The sequence below is a fragment of the Pristiophorus japonicus genome, chromosome 1 (genome assembly GCF_044704955.1).
Source record: "Pristiophorus japonicus isolate sPriJap1 chromosome 1, sPriJap1.hap1, whole genome shotgun sequence".
Taxonomy (NCBI): domain Eukaryota; kingdom Metazoa; phylum Chordata; class Chondrichthyes; family Pristiophoridae; genus Pristiophorus; species Pristiophorus japonicus.
The window spans coordinates 119,591,999-119,613,955 of NC_091977.1; the positions used below are offsets into that span (position 1 = coordinate 119,591,999).

General features: G+C 47.1%; 1 protein-coding gene across 3 annotated transcripts in view; it reads left to right on the forward strand.

The window, feature by feature from the left end:
• Positions 1-21,957, forward strand: part of LOC139265594 (protein prune homolog 2-like) — an 808,581-nt gene that overhangs the window by 703,317 nt on the left and 83,307 nt on the right. The window lies entirely within an intron of this gene.

Below are 21,957 nucleotides of genomic sequence, written 5' to 3' on the forward strand. Positions count from 1 at the left end.
TGCAGGTGCAGCAGGTAATCAGGAAGGCAAATGGAACATTGGCCTTCATTGCGAGAGGGATGGAGTACAAAAGCAGGGAGGTCTTGCTGCAACTGTACAGGGTATTGATGAGGCCGCACCTGGAGTACTGCGTGCAGTTTTGGTCACCTTACTTAAGGAAGGATATACTGGCCTTGGAGGGGGTACCGAGATGATTCACTAGGCAGATTCCGGAGATGAGGGGGTTACCTTATGATGATAGATTGAGTAGACTGGGTCTTTACTTGTTGGAGTTCAGAAGGATGAGGGGTGATCTTATAGAAACATTCAAAATAATGAAAGGGATAGACAAGATAGAGGCAGAGAGGTTGTTTCCACTGGTCGCGGAGACTAGAACTACGGGGATGTGGTGTATTTAGATTTCCAAAAGGCATTCGATAAGGTGCCACATAAAAGGTTACTGTAGAAGATAAAGGTACGCGGAGTCAGAGGAAATGTATTAGCATGGATAGAGAATTGGCTGGCTAACAGAAAGCAGAGAGTCGGGATAAATGGGTCCTTTTCAGGTTGGAAATCGGTGGTTAGTGGTGTGCCACAGGGATCGGTGCTGGGACCACAACTGTTTACAATATACATAGATGACCTGGAAGAGGGGACAGAGTGTGGTGTAACAAAATTTGCAGATGACACAAAGATTAGTGGGAAAGCGGGTTGTGTAGAGGACACAGAGAGCTGCAAAGAGATTTAGATAGGTTAAGCGAATGGGCTAAGGTTTGGCAGATGGAATACAATGTTGGAAAGTGAGAGGTCATCCACCTTGGGGAAAAAAAACAAAAAAAGGGAATACTATTTGAATGGAGAGAAATTACAACATGCTGCGGTGCAGAGGGACCTGGGGGTCCTTGTGCATGAATCCCAAAAAGTTAGTTTGCAGGTGCAGCAGGTAATCAGGAAGGCAAATGGAATGTTGGCCTTCATTGCAAGAGGAATGGAGTACAAAAGCAGGGAGGTCCTTCTGCAACTGTATAGTGTATTGGTGAGGCCGCACCTGGAGTACTGCGTGCAGTTTTGGTCACCTTACTTAAGGAAGAATATACTGGCTTTGGAACGGGTACAGAGACGATTCACTAGGCTGATTCCGGAGATGAGGGGGTTACTTTATGATGATAGATTGAGTAGACTGGGTCTTTACTCGTTGGAGTTCAGAAGGATGAGGGGTGATCTTATAAAAACATTTAAAATAATGAAAGGGATAGACAAGATAGAGGCGGAGAGGTTGTTTCCACTGGTCGGGGAGACTAGAACTAGGGGGCACAGCCTCAAAATACAGGGGAGCCAATTTAAAACCGAGTTGAGAAGGAATTTCTTCTCCCAGAGGGTTGTGAATCTGTGGAATTCTCTGCCCAAGGAAGCAGTTGAGGCTAGCTCATTGAATGTATTCAAATCACAGATAGATAGATTTTTAACCAATAAGGGAATTAAGGGTTATGGGGAGTGGGCGGGTAATTGGAGCTGAGTCCATGGCCAGATCAGCCATGATCTTTTTGAATGGCGGAGCAGGCTCGAGGGGCTAGATGGCCGACTCCTGTTCCTAATTCTTATGTTCTTATGTAAGAAGTACGGGTAATTATTGCTCTATGCTTTCTTTATTCAGAGTAACTATTTGTACTAACTGCTTTCTGTGCATGCGCCTCCCGACTCCACCGCCCCACAAGTGAAATTTGTACGAACGCTTTTCTGCACATGTGTCCTCCCAATAACCGGAACCAGAAGTGGAACCTTGAACATGTTAATTCCCGAGCCTCCGACTCAGCCGCAAGCCCCCGAGCCTCCGACCAGGCCCCAGCAAGGAGGGAGAGCAGCAGCGGGTGGGGGGAGGAAGGAAGAGAGAGAATGAGAGCCTGGGAGGGGTGAAGAGAGGGAATGAGAGCCTGGGAGGGGTGAAGAGAGGGAGGGAGAGCCTGGGGGGGGGGGGAGGGGAGGGGGAAGAGAGAGACATGGGGGGGGGGAAGAGAGACAAGAGGGGGAGGGAGAGAGAGAGCTTTGGGGGGGGGGAAGGGGGAGGTGGAGAGAGACATGGGGGGGGAGGGGGACAGACACTGGGAGGGAGGGGGAGAGAGAGAGTCTTCGGGGGGGGGAGAGAAGAGAGAGACGGGGTTGGGGATCAGAGGGGAGAGAGGGAACTCGGGGGAGACGGATCATGTTCTTCCAACCCCCTTTACACCCACACCCGTTTTCTCTGAAAGCTCGATGCGTGTGTTACAAGGGACATCGTTGGAGTGGATGAAATCCAGAAGTCACGACACTATTCATTTCATACCCAATAAACCTGTTCACAATCTGCACACTGCCCCATCTATGGGGAGCGGGGGGGGCGTTGTGTAAGGTCATGCGCTTGGGATAAGGGACTTTGGTTGGGGGAGGAATGCACTTGTGCTGGGGTGAGGGACTTTGGCTGGGGGAGCGATGTGTCCTCTGCTCGAGATGTGTCCTTTCTGACTTCTGAAACAAAATGGATCATGTTACAATGTGTTAAGTTAGGCTGGGTGGTTCTATTTACACATTCCAGAGAATCTTCAGGGTGTGGCTTATCCTCCAAGGGGACCAATCAGCAATAGGTCATGTGATAATGGAGAGCCAATCAGAGAAACGGCTGCCATTAAGTTAGCAAAATAAACACATCCTTCTTTATTATAAAGTATAAAAACATGTGGATTTCCAAAACTTCTGTTTGTTCTAAATTTTTTTTAAGACATTGCATTTATATGTACTTTACGATGTCTCTCAGAATGTCCCAAAACATTTCACTTCCAATAAAGTATTGGATGCGTTTATTTGTAACACCTAAAACTCTGATTGGGCCCCTTTGATGACCAGTCCTGATTGCTGATTGGAGGATAAGACACCCAGCAGTTGCTCTTTGCAAAGTGTAATTTGAGCCATTCTGACTGCCAACACCAAACAAAACAGAGCTCACTTGGACAGGCACAGCTCATTTTCATGGGTTAAGACCCTCTCCCACCTGCCAAGGAAGTTCCTGCCCCCAACCAACCCACCACCCAAGTTCCTGACCTTCCCCCCCCCTCCCCCCCAACAAGTTCTTGACCTCCTCCTTTCCTCCCCCTTCACGCACCATAGATGGGGCATTGTGTGTGGGTCACGGATTGTTAACAGGTTTATTTGTTATGAAGTAAATATTGATAGTGTTATGACTCCGGATTTCATCCAGTCTGGATCACGTTCTCACTATCAACCCCCCCTTTAGAATTGGATCACGTTCTTCTGACATCCCTGCCGTATTCTCTGTACACTTTACCCCCCCACCCCCACCACCAATCGAGTTCCTGACCCCTCTCCACCCTATCCGATCTCCCCTTCGCTCCACCCTATCCGATCTCCCCTTCTCTACACCCCCTCCACCCTATCTGATCTCCCCCTCCACCCCCCCTTCGATCTCTCTCTCTTTCCTTCCCTTTGATCTTCACCCTGTCTCTCTCCCTGTGATCTCCCCCTTTCTCTCTCTCCCCCTCTCTCTCCCCCGGTAAACTCCCTTTCCCTCCAATCTCCTCCTCTCTCCCCAGTCGTTCTCCCCCTCTCTCTCTCTCTCCCCCAGTCTCCCTCTCTCTCTCTTCCCCCTGTCTCCAACTCTCTCTCTCCCGTCTCCCCCTCTTACTCCGATCCCCCTCGCTCTCCCCTTCTCCCCTATCTCTCTTCCCCCTCTCTCCCCATCTCCCCCTCTCTCTCGCTCTGTCCCATAAATAGAAAATCAGCTAATCTGGTATCGGTTGGGGGATGAATATTGGCCAGAACATCAGAGAAACTCCACGATCCTCTTCAAAAGTACCATGGGGTCTTTTATGTTCATCTGAACAGGCAGACAGGGCTTCAATTTAACAGCCTAGATTTTAACCCATGGGTAATGTCGCTGTTAAAATAACGTCCATCTGAAAATCTAGGCTAATGTCTCATCTGACGGGCAGTAAATCTGAAAAACAGCATTCCCTCAATAATGCGTCAAGTGCTCAAGGTTATGTGCTTAGGCATGACGTGGAGCCACAACCTGCTAGTAGAGGTGACGATGTTACAATTGAGCCAAGTTGACACGTCTGACTGGTCCAAAATTCAGCTTTTTAGCCAATCAAAAGCACAAAGACTGAACCAAAAACAGAAAATGCTGGAAACACTTAGCAGGTCAGGCAGCATCTGTGGAGAGAGGAAAAACATTTCAAGCATATAATTTTGGCAGAACTAGGAGATATTACAGATGAAGAGCTTGTAAGTATGGAACGGAGCAAAGGAAAGAGTGGGAAAGAGAGAAAATAAAAGACTGCATGCACAAGAAAAGAAAAAGAATGACCAGCAAAGTGATTAGGTGGCGAGCAGGAGATGGTTAAATGATAGAAATGATAACGTAAGATAAAAGGAGGCATGACGAGAGAAATTAGAGAAATAAAAGTAGGAACTATTCATACAATCTCTGGGTCTCGTATATCTTTTACTTCTCTAAATGTTATTTTTTGTACAAAGAGTGAGGGCATTTTTTGGGGGGCAGGCACCGCTTTTCTGGGCTTAAATTTAAATATCCAAGTTTCCCCAAAGTTTGTGCGCCAGCGTAACTCAGTTAGTTACGATTTTTTTAGGTTTGTTTTTTTTTTGCGTCATAGGGGACGTAACCTGATGTCTGCACCAGTTTTCCAACTTACATTTTTCCTAGGACGGCGTATGTGACCACTCCCAAAAAACCTTCTGGGCACTTAAGAAAAACCAGCGCACATTAAAAAATCTGCACAGAAAGACGCCATTGTGTTCATGTGAATTTTTAGAGGGAGTCAAGAACACATTAAATTGCATCATGAAGCTTAATTTTTTCAAACTTAAAACGCAGAAAATGGAAGACTAATGCAATTCTTTAATTTTGGATTTTTTTCAAAGTGCCACACCACCACCGAACGGAGCGTCAGCCGGCAGAATCGATCCCTCGACCGGACACGGGCTCGGCTTCAAAAGAAGCCTGGGGGGGCGGGAGTGATTCTGCCAGCCCACCCTCGAGCCCGGTGAGGAGACGTTCGGTCGGTGGCGGGGTGATCTTTTGAAAAAAAATCTAAAATTAAGGAATTGCATGAGACTTCGTTGCCCCAACTGTCCTCATTTGAATGTCTAGCGTCCCGTTCTAAGCAAGCCTATTGCGCATGTGCAGACCTGGGTGTGGTCCATACCAGGGCGTCAATCTTGAGGAGAGAGAGAGAGAACAAAGAAGCTTTAACTCCCCTGTCGTGCTGTTTTGAGCTTCTTGCAAAGGTACAATTTAATTATGGGGGCAATACTGACAATGCCACACCTCGTTCAAGCCTTCTGCATGATGTTGCTGCGGAGGAGACGATTGATTCGACGTCATTGCATGAGGAACCTCAGAACACGTAGGATGATGGGCAGGAGGCCTTGCCCACGTCGGGTATATCAAGGCAGGCGTTCATATCTGCATCTGAGTGATGCAGACTGTGTGAGAAGGCTGCGTTTCCACAAAGAAGTTGTAACCGAGATCTGTGAGTTAGTAAAAGCAGACCTGCAACCTAGAAGCATCACGAGGACTGCTTTGTCAGTTGAAGTGAAGGTTACAGCTGCACTTTCATTCTATGCATCTGGATCATTCCAGGCCACAACTGGGGATCTGTGCGGCATTTCTCAATATGCATTTGGCAGGTGACTTGCACTATATGCCCGGAGGAATGACTACATAAAGTTCCCCATGACCGCCCAGGCAATGTGTGACAGGGCTGTGGGCTTCTCCAGGATTGCTAGCTTCCCAAAGGAACAGGGCTGCATTGATTGTACCCACATCGCCTTGCGAGCACCTTTGGAGGATTCCGAGATGTACAGGAACAGAAAAGGCTTCCACTCCATGAATGTGCAGCTCATGTGTGACGGCATGCATCACATCATGGCAGTTGATGTGAGGTACCTTGGGAGCACCCATCATGTGTTCATCCTACGTAAGAGCGCTTTATTTGCCACGTTTCAGCAGCAGCCAGAAGGGCAGAGCTGACTGATGGGAGACAAAGGGTACGGTCTCCCCACCCGGCTCATGACGCCCCCATGCATAAGCTGGATAGAAGCTGACCAGGAATACAGCATGTTGCACATTGTAACATGCAGCATAATATACAGGAGCATTGGCATCTTGAAACAGTGTTTCTGATGCCTGGGACATTCTGGAGGCTACTTGCAATACTCCCCTGAGATTGTCGGTCAGTTCACTGTTGTGTGCTGCATGCTGCATAACTTAGCCATTATGAGGCAGCAGCTAAGGTGAGAGTGGCTGATGATGAGGAGGAAGATGCACATGACGAGTCGGAGGTTGAGGAGGACGAGGAAACCATGCAACAACCTGAACCCGGAGCACGACATCTGAGGAGGGCAGGCCGTCGTGCCCCTTTAAAGATTGCTCGAGCCTTGCGCCAGCAGCTCATCCGTGAACACTTTACTGCCTGAAGGCTCAGCGACAACTATTCCAAGTGGACCAAGTTTACTGTTTGGACCTGTTCTGTAATGTTGTGTTGTGTTAATGGAACACATAATGGAAATAACTCTTCTTTACTTCAAAAAGTTGTGTAAATAATGGAACAAATAATGGAAATTATTCTGTTATAATTTAAAATATATTTTACTCAAAAGTTTAATAACACTTGTTTACTTAAATTAACTTTAATGAAAATATTCTCGTTCCAAACTTTATAGTTAAGATCACTTACAAACTTTAAGATCACTTACAAACTTTAAGATCACTTACAAATACTAAGATAACTTAAAAACTCTAAAATTACTTGCAAACTTTAAAACTTGTAAATTTACATAACTTACTAAATACTTTTAATTTGGGAATAGTTACAACAGTAACAAGAATAATAACAACAACAACAGCAACAGCAAAGAATGGCTGCATCCATCTCTGCTCCACCTTATTCTAAGACCGCCCGCTGCACTTGGTCTTGTTGACTCCGCCCCTGCCTGCAGGCAGTGCCGCAGCATTTCTCTGGTTGGTACCAAGTTTATTCTTTCGAACATCTCGGTTAATGTGCAGTTCTTGATTGGGGGTGGGGCAGGCGGTAATGTGGAAGGCGCGGCTTGAACCTCTTCAAAGGCTGGTCTGGGGATTGGATTGGGAGTGACATTTGATTCTGTCAATGGCCGCGGGGTCTGGGTGTGTTTGCTTATTGCAGCAGCTAACTCCGACATTCCTTCCCTCATGTGCCCTGACAGTGTCTCAACTACCTCCAACATTCAATCCCTCATGTTCACCAACAGTGTGTCAATTACCTGCAACATTCCTTTCCTCATGCCCGGATCGTGTTCCCATTTCTCGTGAGAGTGTTGTTACTTCTCCTGTCAGTCCTGATACCCCATCACCTACCCCACGGATGGTGTCCAGGAGTGATCGCCTAAGGTCAATGCTCTCCGTACTCATTACCATCATCTAAACCACGTCTGTTCGATCTTGTACCTCGAGAGCACTGTTGAGCTCTCCTTCCCCTCCTCACCTTTGGTGTGATTCGCTGCATCCCACTGGGAGCTGCAGCCTCGGACTGTGAGAAACCATGGAATGTCCCAACACTCATACCACGCAGGAAAGGGCTTGGCACCTCAATGGGTGGCACCTGCACCTCCTCCAGAGTGAGTACAACAGTGTGGGCTTCATCCATCACCTCCCTCTCACCCCCATGCTCTTGGTCTAGAAGGTGGGATTGGAAGATGTTCTCCTCTTCAGGCTCATCTGCGTCTGAATCATCTTCTGCATCGGCTTCAGCCTCGTCAGGGTTGGCTTCAAGTTCTGCAAAATATACCAGAACAGACAAATGGTTAGTAGCAGAGGAGGGGGCAGGGTGGCATGAGTAGGCTCACACAGCGCAGGCAGCAGGCTCATTTGAAGGATCACGATGAATCATAGCACATTGCATCAACTGAAGCGTAGCTGACGGAGTCATCCCCATGAACCGAAGCATGGCTAGCCCGCGCAGTACTTAACATTCAGGAGAGCCAGACTGTGAAATTTGCAGGACTTGCCCTCTCCCTCGAGTGTGGGCCCAGCTTGTCCGGCTAGTGAATTTCTGCAGGCAGCACCCATCAAAGCAGCAACCCTGTCTTCCAAGGGTGTCAGTGGGTGCAGATTTGCCTGGCCTCCTCCTGTTTGAGTTCTTTCCTTTTTCTTGTGTGCCACCTTCCTCTGCAAAGATGAAAATATAACTTTTTAGAGAGGGTGTCTTTCTGCTGGGTGGGACATGTACAGATGGTCTCATTTACAATTGTAATTCCATTGAATATATGAAAATATTACTTAAACTAACTACTTGACCAAGGTCTTGCTACTTCTTTTTGCACTGGCCTCCAGACCTCGGGGTGGTCACCATTGCACAGTAAACTTCTGCAAATTGGTTCCAGCGTTTCTTCATTTCTTTTGGTGAAAATTTCATGTGACCGCTGCTAGTGTCCAGCTCGTGCCATCTGGCCTCAATTACAGTAACCAGTGCCTCCACTTCATCCTGTAAGAAATTCTTGGTCCTTGAGCCACGTTGCATCTTGTATTGCAGCTCCGATTTTTCCAATTTCCAAGTTCTCAGACACAACTGGCTCTTTAAAAATGGCCGAATGCAAACGGGGAGGTGTACTGGGCATGCACGCCCACAGCAGTCACATCAAAAATGTCCTTTTTTTTTGCGCATGCGCAGAAGGGGGGGGGCGGCATCGTTTCTTCGGCGCAGACATTAGGCTCCACCCCCCAAAGCTAAAAGACAGATTGCGTGGCGCCAATTAAAAAAATTAGAACTGGGAAATTTACTAGTTTTTTTTGGGGTAGTCGGGGCCAAAAAAAAGGGCGTAACTCTTGCATTACGCCAAAAAACAACATTGGGCTCTGAATATTGTCATGATTATGTTTAGAACGTAAACCGATCAATCATTGATGTGTGAAAATGTGTAAAACCTGAAAGGGCTACCAACACATATGTAAATGCATCCAGGTCCAACAAAGCTTGATTATGCCCAGAAAAGTAAGTCTGTTTGTGCTGTGTTAAGTGTTAAAGGGGAATTGTCATCTTAATAAGGTCCTAGGATTAATCCTTGGCTTTTGTTTGGACAGAAAGAACCCAAAGATCCAACCATTGCTTTTGTTAGAATGATGATCGATGCAAGATATCTTGGATACATTTTAATGTGATTAAGCCAGTGTATTTATATTTTTATGGTGAAGATTTTGAACTCATCAACAGGAAGTAAGCCAATGCTACATCAACCATTGTTATTGCATCTCTGAGTGACCTTGCCAGTTTATTGATAATTTAGCATTTGGACTGGTTTGTTTATGTGACTGTTCCTGCTAAAAATTGGGTTGAGGCTGTGCATACTCATTTCATGATGAATACTGCAGCCGATAGAAAATATTTTTCTATTAATCTGGGCTTGGAGTCAATTTTTTGGTGATATGTCATAATTGGATTTATCCTTTCAGTAAGATATATATAACAAAATCTAGTTGCAAATGGTATGAATTATGATAGCTATAATTCCCTGAAGTATTAATCATTCCCAGACGTATTTAATTTGACTGTAAGCAAAAAGTGAACTTCTTCCATTTATAATTGGTCTAAAGGATTATTGTGCATCCAGCTAAACTTTGATTCTTTAGCTATATCTTGTTTTTTCTCTGAATAATTTTCTACCCTCCCTAAAAAAGAAGCGCACTTACCTGAAACTGCTGTGCCCACGTGAGTTCCCGGTCCTGAGGCCTCCACTGACTGCACATCAGGACGTGTGCAGGGTTGGAGCCACAGTCACATGGCTCTGGACAGCCAATCACGTAAAGTATGTTCTCATCGATAATAATGCGAATTCCATAAGTTGGAGTTCCCATTATTATGAATGAGAACCTCCCCCCCCAACACAAAATATATCAATAAAAAAATAGAAAAAATACATATTTAACACTAATTTAAATTAGTTACTTTTGTATTATTAAAAAAATATATTCCGATTTAAAAAAAAAAAGTTTTTAAAATTATGCTTTAAAATAAATTTAACGTAGTGGGCAGGTTTTTTTTAAAAATAAAGTGTTTTTTTAATTTTATTTTTTATGTTTTAAGTGTGTTTTAAAACTCTAATGCCTGTTAAAGTCGGCTATGCGCCTGCTTTTATCAGGCGTAAGAGTTTTCAGGACATTTGCTGGGCAAGATATGGTAAATACTACAATCTTGCCCTTACACATGTATCTGGCTACCGTGATACGGAAGAGAATGACTTGGATGAAGGGACTGAGTGTAATGTAGCCAAGTTTGCTGATGATACAAAGATGGGCGGGAAAGCAAATTGTGAGGAGGACACACAAAATCTGCAAAGGGATATAGACAGGCTAAGTGAGTGGACAAAAATTTGGCAGATGGAGTATAATGTGGGAAAATGTGAGGTTATCCACTTTGGAAGAAATAATAGAAAAGTAAATTATAATTTAAATGGAGAAAAATTGCAAAATGCTGCAGTACAGAGGGACCTGGGGATCCTTGTGTATGAAACACAAAAAGTTAGTATGCCGGTACAGCAAGTAATCAGGAAGGCAAATGGAATGTTAGTCTTTATTGCAAGGGGGATAGAGTATAAAAGCAGAGACGTCCTGCTACAACTGTACAGGGTATTGGTAAGGCCATACCTGGAGTACTGCATACAGTTTTGGTCTCCGTATTTAAGGAAGGATATACTTGCATTGGAGGTCATTCAGAGAAGATTCATTCTGTTGATTCTAGAGATGAGGGGGTTGATTTATGAGGATAGGTTGAGTAGGTTGGGCCTATACACATTGTTCAGAAGAATGAGAGGTGATCTTATTGAAACTTATAAGATAATGAGGGGGCTCGACAAGGTGGATGCGGAGAGGATATTTCCAGTCATAGGGGAAACTAAAACTAGGGGAGTTTGGGCTCAATTTTCCCCAGTGATTTGTGCTGTTTTTTTGGAGTAGGCTGCTTTTTTTGGCTTATTGAGTCAAATTTTTGGCGTATTTATATTTTTCCAAGTTTCCCCCTGTGATCTGCACCGGAGTAACTGACTTAGTTATGATTTTTCGAAGCCATTTTTTTTTACATCATGGGGGGGTTCCCTCATGTCTGAGCCAGTTTTTTCAATTGTTCGCAGTTTGGCCAACATTTTTTTCTATTACATTGGCGTACCTGGCCACTCATGAAAAACCTTCTGGTGAGTTAAGAAAACCAGCGCACCTTCACAAATCTGTGCTGAAAGCATTGTTTTTAAATCAAAGATTTTGGAGGGAGTCAAGAACACTGTCAAAATCAATAATAAAGTTCAACTTTTTTTACCTGTCAACGTAAAACTGTAAATTTGTTTGATTTCACAAGTTTTCTCATTTTTTTACACTCACACACCACCAGCGAACGACTTGAAGAAGGCCTGGAGGGTTGTAGGTTTGGCCGGCAGAATCGGCCTCGCGTCCGGACACACTGGCTCAGGGTTCGGCGACAAAACAAGCTGTGGGGGACGGGGGAGGCGAGGAGGCGAGGAGGGAGAGATAGCTGATCTTACGGCTTTTGGCCCGGGGAGGGAGAGAGAGAGACGATCTTACGGCTTGTAGCCAGGGGAGGGAGGGAGAGAGAGAGACGATCTTCTGGCTTGTAGCCCGGGGAGGGAGAGAGAGGCCACAAGACTCAAGGGGGGCAATGGGGGGGGCGGGGGGGGGAGAGAGGAGACCCTGAGGGCTTAGCGCCAACTATTCCACATGGACATGTTTGCTGTTTGGAGTTGTTCCGTAATGTGTTAATGGAACATAGTTCAGTTTTAATGTCAAATATATTTTATTCAACAGTTTACAATAACTTAACTTTAAAATTATTCTTGTATCAAACTTCAATTTAAGGTCACTCTTTAAGATCACTTATAAACTTGTAAATTTACATAAATTACCCAAAAATTTTAATTTGAGAACAGTTCCAAAAGTAACAATAATAATAACAACAACAACAGCAGCAAAGAAAGGCTGCACCCATCTCTGCTCCCCCTTATTCTAAGACCACCCGCTGCGCTTGGTCTTGGACATTCCCCACCCCTGCCTGCAGGCGGTGGCGCAGTGTTTCTGGGCTTGGTACCAAGCTTATTCCTTCTAACATCTCGGGTACTGCACACCTCTTGAGGGTGGGGGGCGTCAGCGTCAGGCGGCAAGTTGGAGGGCCCGGCTTTGGGCTCTTCAGAGGCTGGTGTGGGCGTGGCACTTGATTCTGTCAATGGGCGCGGGGTCTGGGCGTGTTCCCTTATTGCAGCAGCTAACTCCAACATGCCGTCCCTCATGCACCCCGACAGTGTCTCAGCGGCCTGCAACATTCCCTCCCTCATGTTGAGCAAAACTGTCTGAACTACCTTCAACATTCCCTCCCTCATGGCCAGTGACGTGGCTTGCACTACCTCTGACATTCCCTCCCTCATGGCCACTATTCCCTCACTGATGGTCCCGGATATCATTCCCATGTCTCGAGACTGTTGTTACTTCTCCCGACAGTCCCGCTACCTCATCACTCACCCCACTGATGGTGTCTAGGAGTGATCAGGTAAGGTCAATGCTCTCCGCACTCAATGACATCATCTGAATCACATCTGTTACATCCTGCATCTCAGGAGAGTGTGGTCAAGCTCTCCTTCCCCTCCTCCTCATGGATGTGGCTCGCACCACACCACTGGGACCCGCAGCCTGGGATGGTGGGGCCCTGGATGTGCCTCGCTGCACCACACCACTGGGACCCGCAGCCTGGGATGGTGGGGCCCTGGATGTGCCTCGCTGCACCACACCACTGGGACCCGCAGCCTGGGATGGTGGGGCCCTGGACGTACCTCGCTGCACCACACCACTGGAACCTGCAGCCTGGGATGGTGGGGCCCTGGACGTACCTCGCTGCACCACACCATTGGAACCTGCAGCCTGGGATGGTGGGGCCCTGGACGTGCCTCGCACCACACCACTGGAACCCGCAGCCTGGGATGGTGGGGCCCTGCATGTGCCTCGCTGCACCACACCACTGGGACCCGCAGCCTGGGATGGTGGGGCCCTGCATGTGCCTCGCTGCACCACACCACTGGGACCCGCAGCCTGGGATGGTGGGGCCCTGGATGTGCCTCGCTGCACCACACCACTGGAACCTGCAGCCTGGGATGGTGGGGCCCTGGACGTGCCTCGCTGCACCACACCACTGGAACCTGCAGCCTGGGATGGTGGGGCCCTGGACGTGCCTCGCAGCACCACACCACTGGGACCTGCAGCCTGGGATGGTGGGGCCCTGGACGTGCCTCGCTGCACCACACCACTGGGACCCGCAGCCTGGGATGGTGGGGCCCTGGACGTGCCTCGCTGCACCACACCACTGGAACCTGCAGCCTGGGATGGTGGGGCCCTGGACGTGCCTCGCTGCACCACACCACTGGGACGCGCAACCTCGGAAGGTGGGAAACCATGGAATGTCCCACCAACACTCAAACCACTAGTCACAGAAGGGGCTGGCACCTCCATGAGCGGCACCTCCTCCATATTCAGTACAACAGTGGGAGCTTCATCCAGCTCCATCCCTTTCCCCCCATGGTCTGGAGGGTAGGATTGGAAGATGTTCTCCTCTTCAGGCTCATCCTCGTCTGAATCTTCTTCTGCATTGCCAGGGTTAGCCTCAAGGTCTGCAAAATATAACAGAACAGTCAAATGATTAGCAGCAGAGAAGGGGTCAGGATGGGTGGCATGAGTAGGCTCATACATCGCAGGCCAGGCAGCAGGTTGATTTGAAGCACCATGATGAATTTTCAGGACTTACCCTCTCCCTCGAGTGTGGGCCCAGCTTGTGCTGTGGTGGTTGCTTTTCTCCAGGCAGGACCCATCAAAGCAGCGACCCTGTCTTCCAAGGGTGTCAGTGGGTGCAGATTTGCCTGGCCTCCTCCTGTTCGAGTTCTTGCCCTTTTGTTGTGTGCCACCTTCCTCTGCAAAGATGAAAATGCAACTTTTTAGAGAGGGTGTCTTTCTGCTGGGTGGGACATATGCAGCTGGTCACATTTATAATTGCATTGAATAAATTAAAATATTACTTACAATAACTACTTGACCAAGGTCCTGCCATTTCTTTTTACACTGGCTTCCAGATTTCATGGTGTTCACCACTGCGCAGTAATCTTCTGCGACTTGGTTCCAGCGTTTCTTCATTTCTTTTGGTGGAACTTTTATGTGACCTTTGCTGATATCCAGCTCCTGCCATCTGTTCTCAATCACAGTAACTGTTGCCTCCACTTCTTCCAATAAGAAATTCTTGGTCCTTGCTCCTCGTTGCATCTTGTATTACTCCAGCTGTGATTTTTCCACTGCTCTCTCACAGCACGCCTTCTCACACACACACACACACACACAACTGGTTCTTTAAAAAGGGCCAATTGCCAAATCCGAACTGTACTGAGCATGCGTGTCCCCTGGAACGATGTCAAAAACGTAACTTTTTTCCCCGCGCATGTGCAGAAGGTATAGCATTGTTTTTTGGTGCAGACTGCTGGCTCTGCCCCCCGAGGCGACTGGACATGCTGCGCAGCGCCAAATTCGAATTATAGATCGGGAAAACTTTGGCAAAATATTTCTGGCCGAGAAAACCTGGCGTAACTCTGGCAATACGCCAGAAAACGGGTTTGGGCAAAATTGAGCCCAGAGTCTCAGAATAAGGGGCCACCCATTTAAAACTGAGATGAGGAGAAATTTCTTCTCAGAGGGTTGTAAATCTGTGGAATTCTCTGTCCCAGAAAGCTGTGGAAGCTGGGACATTGAATATATTTAAGGCGGTGATCGACAGATTTTCGAGAGATAAGGGAGTAAAGGGTTATGGGGAGTGGGCAGGGAAGTGGAGCTGAGTCCATGATCAAATCAGCCATCCATTATCATCATCATCATCATAGGCAGTTCCTCAGAATCGAGGAAGACTTGCTTCCACTCCTGAAGTGAGTTCTTTGATGGCTGAACAGTCCAATACGAGAGCCACAGACTCTCTCACTGGTGGGACAGATAGTCTTTGAGGGAAGCGGTGAGTGGGACTAGTTTGCCGCACTTGCTTTCCGCTGCCTGCGCTTGATTTCTGCATGCTCTTGGTATTGAGACTCAAGGTGCACTTCGTCCACTTAGGGCGATCTTGGGCCAGGGCCTCCCAGATGTTAGTGGGGATGTCGCATTTTATCAGGGAGGCTTTGAGGGTGTCCTTGTCGCATTTCCGCATCCCACCTTTGGCTCATTTGCCGTGAAGGAGCTCAGAGTAGAGCACTTGCTTTGGGAGTCTCGTGTCTGGCATGCGAACGATGTGGCCTGCCCAGCGGAGCTGATCGAGTGTGGTCAGTGCTTCAATGCTGGGGATGTTAGCCTGAACGAGGACACTGATGTTGGTGAGCCTGTCTTCCCAGGGGATTTGTAGGATCTTGTGGAGACATCGTTGGTGATATTTCTCCAGCAACTTGAAGTGTCTGCTGTACATGGTCCATGTCTCTGAGCCATACAGGAGGGCAGGTATTACTACAGCCCTGTGGACCATGAGCTTGCTGGCAGTTTTGATGGCTAGATCAGCCATGATCTTATTGAATGGCGGAGCAGGCTCTAGGAGCCAAATGGCCTAATCCTGTTCCTACTTCTTATGTTCTTATCATTGTGCGCTGAAAACCAGCTTTTGCAATGCCTTTCCGGGTCCGTGCACACTCAGTACGGACCCGGGAGGCCGGAATTTCTGCCCCATTAATTCCTTGCTTTGGGGTATGGTTCCACAGGTGCCAAGCACCCTCCAACACCTCACTGGACAATGCTGGGCATTATTTATTTATTAGCCATATTAAAGTTAATCAATGAAAAATTGTGGGCCACATGTCTGCTGTGCCCTGTCATCAGTAAGGTTCTAAACCAGGCACACAAATTTATAAAATTACTCAAGTGTCAAAAAGTTATTTAATGATTGATGGTAGTATGGAGAAGAGGAATTTACAAACAGCATAATCCTGTTTTCACCTTACAACCACAAATGTCCACTCACTATATTGCAATCAGGACCAACAATACTCGCCCAATTTCATGTCCTTGACCAAGAGGTGCTGATGCTCACTGTAGCACCTCTACTGACACCCAGCTGAGATCTGCTAATTCAACAAAGATTGGGCTGCAACTTTCCTCGTCTCTGTGGCACAGCTATTCACCAGATAATGTTAATCAAACATTGGGAAAGCCTATTTCAGCTACTTCTAATGTTGTCTGCTTAAAGATTTATTTTAAAGAAAAGTTTGGGAAATGTAGCTCACATTAAATATGCTTCTAAGTTTGAGTCTACAACCAGACATACCTTAACCAGATATCCCCTTGGGGAAACAAAAAGCTGATGTAGCATTATGTTTCTTCATTGCTGTTTGAAAGGCAATATCTAACTCGTGTTTAAAAAAAAAAATCTATTTTCTGTGCATTTGAATTTCTTTGCCAGGTACATTTTTTATAGAATTAAACAGCATTATTTTGTCCATGCTTTAAACTATAATCATGTCTTTTAGTTTAATGATTGTTTTCAGTTAAAAGTAAACTCCAGCATATACTTGGCAGCAACTGATAGTGCATTAAAAAGTCATTGATTCTGTGAATCCCAACGTTGCTAGTGCAGTTCGGGAGTGTTTAAACTAATATGGCAGGGGGATGGGAACCTATGCAGCGAGATAGGGCAAAGTAATATGGAGTCAGAAAAAGATGGTAGAAAGGTAAAAAGCAATAGTGGAAGGCTGAGTAAACAAAGGCAAGAAACAAAAAGGGCCACACTACATCATAATTCTAAAAGGACAAAGGGTGTTAAAAAAAAAACAAGCCTGAAGGCTTTGTGTCTTAATGCAAGGAGTATCCGTAATAAGGTGGATGAATTAACTGTGCAGATAGATGTTAACAGATATGATGTGATTGGGATTACAGAGACGTGGCTCCAGGATGATCAGGGCTGGGAACTCAACATCCATGGGTATTCAACATTCAGGAAGGATAGAATAAAAGGAAAAGGAGTTGGGGTAGCATTGCTGGTTAAAGAGGAGATTAATGCAATAGTTAGGAAGGACATTAGCTTGGATGATGTGGAATCTATGGGCCCAAGTTTCCACAAGAAAAAAAATGGGCGCCCCTCCGAGCTGGGCGCCCATTTTTCGCGCCTAAAAAAATCCTCGGTATTCTCCACCTACTTACAGGTCCTCTGGCCCTCGGCGCAGCCAGCACGAGCTGTGGGGGGGGGGCGCGGAGCCAGGTCCCGGCGCTGAAAACAGTGCCGGGACCTCTGCACATGCGCGCTACAGTCGGCACGCAAGTGCAGTAGCTCCAGGCGCCGAACTGTGTGGGAGGGGCCCGAAGCACGCAGCCCCTAGCCCTGGCTGAATGGCCTCACTGGGGCTGCGTGAATAAGGCTCCTCCCACGGCCAGCTCCTGCTTCCCGCGGCAGACAAGACCCGACACCCGCTCCCCAGCCCCCGCCCCCCGCCGACCAGACCCAACCCGACACCCGCTCCCCCCCCCCACCCCCCAGCCGACCAGACCCAACCCGACACCCGCTCCCCCCCCTCCGCCGACCAGACAGCCGCTCCCCCCCCCGCCCCGACCCCCGCTCCACCCCCCCCGACGAACAGACACCCGCTCCCCTCCCCCCCGCCGACCAGACCCGACCCGACACCCACTCCCTCCCCCCCCCCCCCGCCCCGACCCGACACCCGCTCCCCCCCCCCGCCCCGACACCCGCTCCCCCCCTCTCTCTTCCCCCCCCCGCTCTCTCTCTCTCCCTCTCCTTTCTCACTCTCTCCCTCCCCTTTCTCTCTCTCTCCCTCCCCTCCCTCCCTCCCTCCCTCCCCTCTCTCTCTCTCTCTCTCTCTCTCTCTCTCTCTCTCTCTCTCTCTCCCTCTCGCTCTCTCTCCCCCCCTCCCTCCCCCCCCCTCTCTCTCCCTCCCTCCCTCCCTCCCTCCCCTCTCTCTCCCTCCCCCCCCATCTCTCTCTCCCTCCCCCCCCCCTCTCTCTCTCTCCCTCCCTCCCCCCCCATCTCTCCCTCCCTCCCCTCCCATCTCTCTCTCTCCCTCCCCCCCCATCTCTCTCTCCCTCCCCCCCCCCTCTCTCTCCCTCCCTCTCTCTCTCTCCCCCTCCCGCTCAGCGGCACGAACGGCTGCAGAATTCTCCCTGGCTGAAGCACTTTCACACAGGTAGGAAGATGGTTTATTTAATCTTTTCTTGGCTTATAAATGTTTATTCAAGTTGGATTTATTTGTATAATATTTGTAGAAGTATAAATAAGGATTTATTGTCGAATTTAATGAGTTCCCTTCCCCCCACCTCGTTCTGGACGCCTAATTTGTAACCTGCGCCTGATTTTTTAATGTGTAGAACAGGTTTTTTCAGTTCTACAAAAATCTTCACTGGCTCAATTCTACTTTAGTTTGGAGTAAATTTTCACTGTGGAAACTTTCAAATCAGGCGTCAGTGGCCAGACACGCCCCCTTTTGAAGAAAAAATTCTGTTCTAAACTAGAACTGTTCTACCTGACTAGAACTGCAAAAAAAAAAATGTGGAGAATTGCGATTTCTAAAATAGTCCGTTCTCCACCAGTTGCTCCTAAAAATCAGGCGCGAATCATGTGGAAACTTGGGCCCTCTATGGGTAGAGCTGCAGAACACCAAAGGGCAAAAAACGTTAGTGGGAGTTGTGTACAGACCTCCAAAAACAGTAGTAGTGATGTTGGGGAGGGCATCGAACAGGAAATTAGGGGTGCATGCAATAAAGGTGCAGCAGTTATAATGGGTGACTTTAATATGCATATAGATTGGGCTAACCAAACTGGAAGCAATACGGTGGAGGAGAATTTCCTGGAGTGCATAAGGGATGGTTTTCTAGACCAATATGTCGAGGAACCAACTAGGGGGGAGGCCATCTTAGACTGGGTGTTGTGTAATGAGAGAGGATTAATTAGCAATCTCATTGTGCGAGGCCCCTTGGGTATGAATGACCATAATATGGTGGAATTCTATATTAGGATGGAGAATGAAACAGTTAATTCAGAGACCATGGTCCAGAACTTAAAGAAGGGTAACTTTGAAGGTATGAGGCGTGAATTGGTTAGGATAGATTGGAGAATGATACTTAAGGGGTTGACTGTGGATGGGCAATGGCAAACATTTAGAGACCGCATGGATGAACTACAACAATTGTACATCCCTGTCTGGCGTAAAAATAAAAAAGGGAAGATGGCTCAACCGTGGCTATCAAGGGAAATCAGGGATGGTATTAAAGCCAAGGAAGTGGCATACAAATTGGCCAGAAATAGCAGTGAACCCGGGGACTGGGAGAAATTTAGAACTCTGCAGAGGAGGACAAAGGGTTTGATTAGGGCAGGGAAAATAGAGTACGAGAGGAAGCTTGCAGGGAACATTAAGATGGACTGCAAAAGTTTCTATAGATATGTAAAGAGAAAAAGGTTAGTAAATACAAACGTAGGTTCCCTGCAGTCAGAATCAGGGGAAGTCATAACAAAGAAATGGCAGACCAATTGAACAAGTACTTTGGTTTGGTATTCACGAAGGAGGACACAAACAACCTTCTGGATTTCAAAGGGGTCAGAGGGTCTAGTAAGTAGGAGGAACTGAGGGAAATCCTTTTGTCGGGAAATTGTGTTGGGGAAATTGATGGGATTGAAGGCCGATAAATCCCCAGGGCCTGATGGACTGCATCCCAGAGTACTTAAGGAGGTGGCCTTAGATATAGCGGATGCATTGACAGTCATTTTCCAACATTCCATAGATTCTGGATCAGTTCCTATGGAGTGGAGGGTAGCCAATGTAACCCCACTTTATAAAAAAGGAGGGAGAGAGAAAACAGGAAATTATAGACCGGTCAGCCTGACATCGGTAGTGGATAAAATGATGGAATCACTTACTAAGGATGTCATATCAGCACATTTGGAAAGAGGTGACATGATTGGTCCAAGTCAGCATGAATTTGCGAAAGGGAAATCATGCTTGACAAATCTTCTGGAATTTTTTGAGGCTGTTTCCAGTAGAGTAGACAAGGGAGAACCAGTTGATGTGGTGTATTTGGACTTTCAGAAGGCTTTCGACAAGGTCCCACACAAGAGATTAATGTGCAAAGTTAAAGCACCATGGGATTGGGGGTAGTGTGCTGACGTGGATTGAGAACTGGTTGTCAGACAGGAAGCAAAGAGTAGGAATAAATGGGTACTTTTCAGAATGGCAGGCAGTGACTAGTGGGGTACCGCAAGATTCTGTGCTGGGGCCCCAGCTGTTTACATTGTACATTAATGATTTAGACAAGGGGATTAAATGTAGTATCTCCAAATTTGCAGATGACACGAAGTTGGGCGGCAGTGTGAGCTGCGAGGAGGATGCTATGAGGCTGCAGAGTGACTTGGATAGGTTAGGTGAGTGGGAAAATGCATGGCAGATGAAATATAATGTGGATAAATGTGAGGTTGGTGGTAAAAACAGAGAGACAGACTATTATCTGAATGGTGACGGATTAGGAAAAGGGGAGGTGCAACGAGACCTGGGTGTCATGGTACATCAGTCATTGAAGGTTGGCATGCAGGTACAGCAGGCGGTTAAGAAAGCAAATGGCATGTTGGCCTTCATAGCGAGGGGATTTGAGTACAGGGGCAGGGAGGTGTTACTACAGTTGTACAGGGCCTTGGTGAGGCCACACCTGGAGTATTGTGTACAGTTTTGGTCTCCTAACTTGAGGAAGGACATTCTTGCTATTGAGGGAGTGCAGCGAAGGTTCACCAGACTGATTCCAGGGATGGCAGGACTGACATATCAAGAAAGACTGGATCAACTGGGCTTGTATTCACTGGAGTTCAGAAGAATGAGAGGGGATCTCATAGAAATGTTTAAAATTCTGATGGGTTTAGACAGGTTAGATGCAGGAAGAATGTTCCCAATGTTGGGAAAGTCCAGAACCAGGTGTCACAGTCTGAGGATAAGGGGTAAGCCATTTAGGACCGAGATGAGGAGAAACTTCTTCACCCAGAGAGTGGTGAACCTGTGGAATTCTCTACCACAGAAAGTAGTTGAGGCCAATTCACTAAATATATTCAAAAAGGAGTTAGATGTAGTCCTTACTACTAGGGGGATCAAGGGGTATGGCGAGAAAGCAGGAATGGGGTACTGAAGTTGCATGTTCAGCCATGAACTCATTGAATGGCGGTGCAGGCCCGAAGGGCCGAATGGCCTACTCCTGCACCTATTTTCTATGTTTCTATGTTACCTGCTCCACGATAAGGTTTCATCCAAGTATCAAATGCAATAGACAGTCATGTGCTTGTAGTTAAGTGCTAATTCAGAGCTGGCTAACCTTATAGGAAGGGAAGTATGACAATTTATATCAGTCGCAGTATAACTGCCTAATTCTAACAATTTTTGAAACTACTCCATACTTTTTCTTAGAGATAAAATTGCTGCAACATCCATGAAATCTAAAGTGTATTGTGTTCATTTAACATTTTGCAATCCCTACATTCACATTTATCTTTAGAATATTATTTACAAATATAAATCCTGATTACTTACGCTGCATACTGCAAACATCATATCATGAATGGCAAGGTTGGACTCTAAAGGAGAATAACAGTGACCCAATTTCTTTTTTCTCTTTTCTTTACTTATTTTCAGTTATCTTTTAGACAGTATATGGCCCTCTAATTTCCCAGATGATGATTCTTCTATTCTGGTCTTGCTAGGCCATGCATGTCTTACAGTGAGAGACCAGGCAGGGCATGGGGAGAGGAGGTACAACCCATTAACAGAATCCTGCCGTAACCACATTAGAGACGGCCACTATGAGGCATACAGCAGCATAACAAGACTCCATCTAATTTTCCCGCTCTACAAAGGATGCCAAATGACCCCCACTTGTCATTTCTCCATGCAGCACAG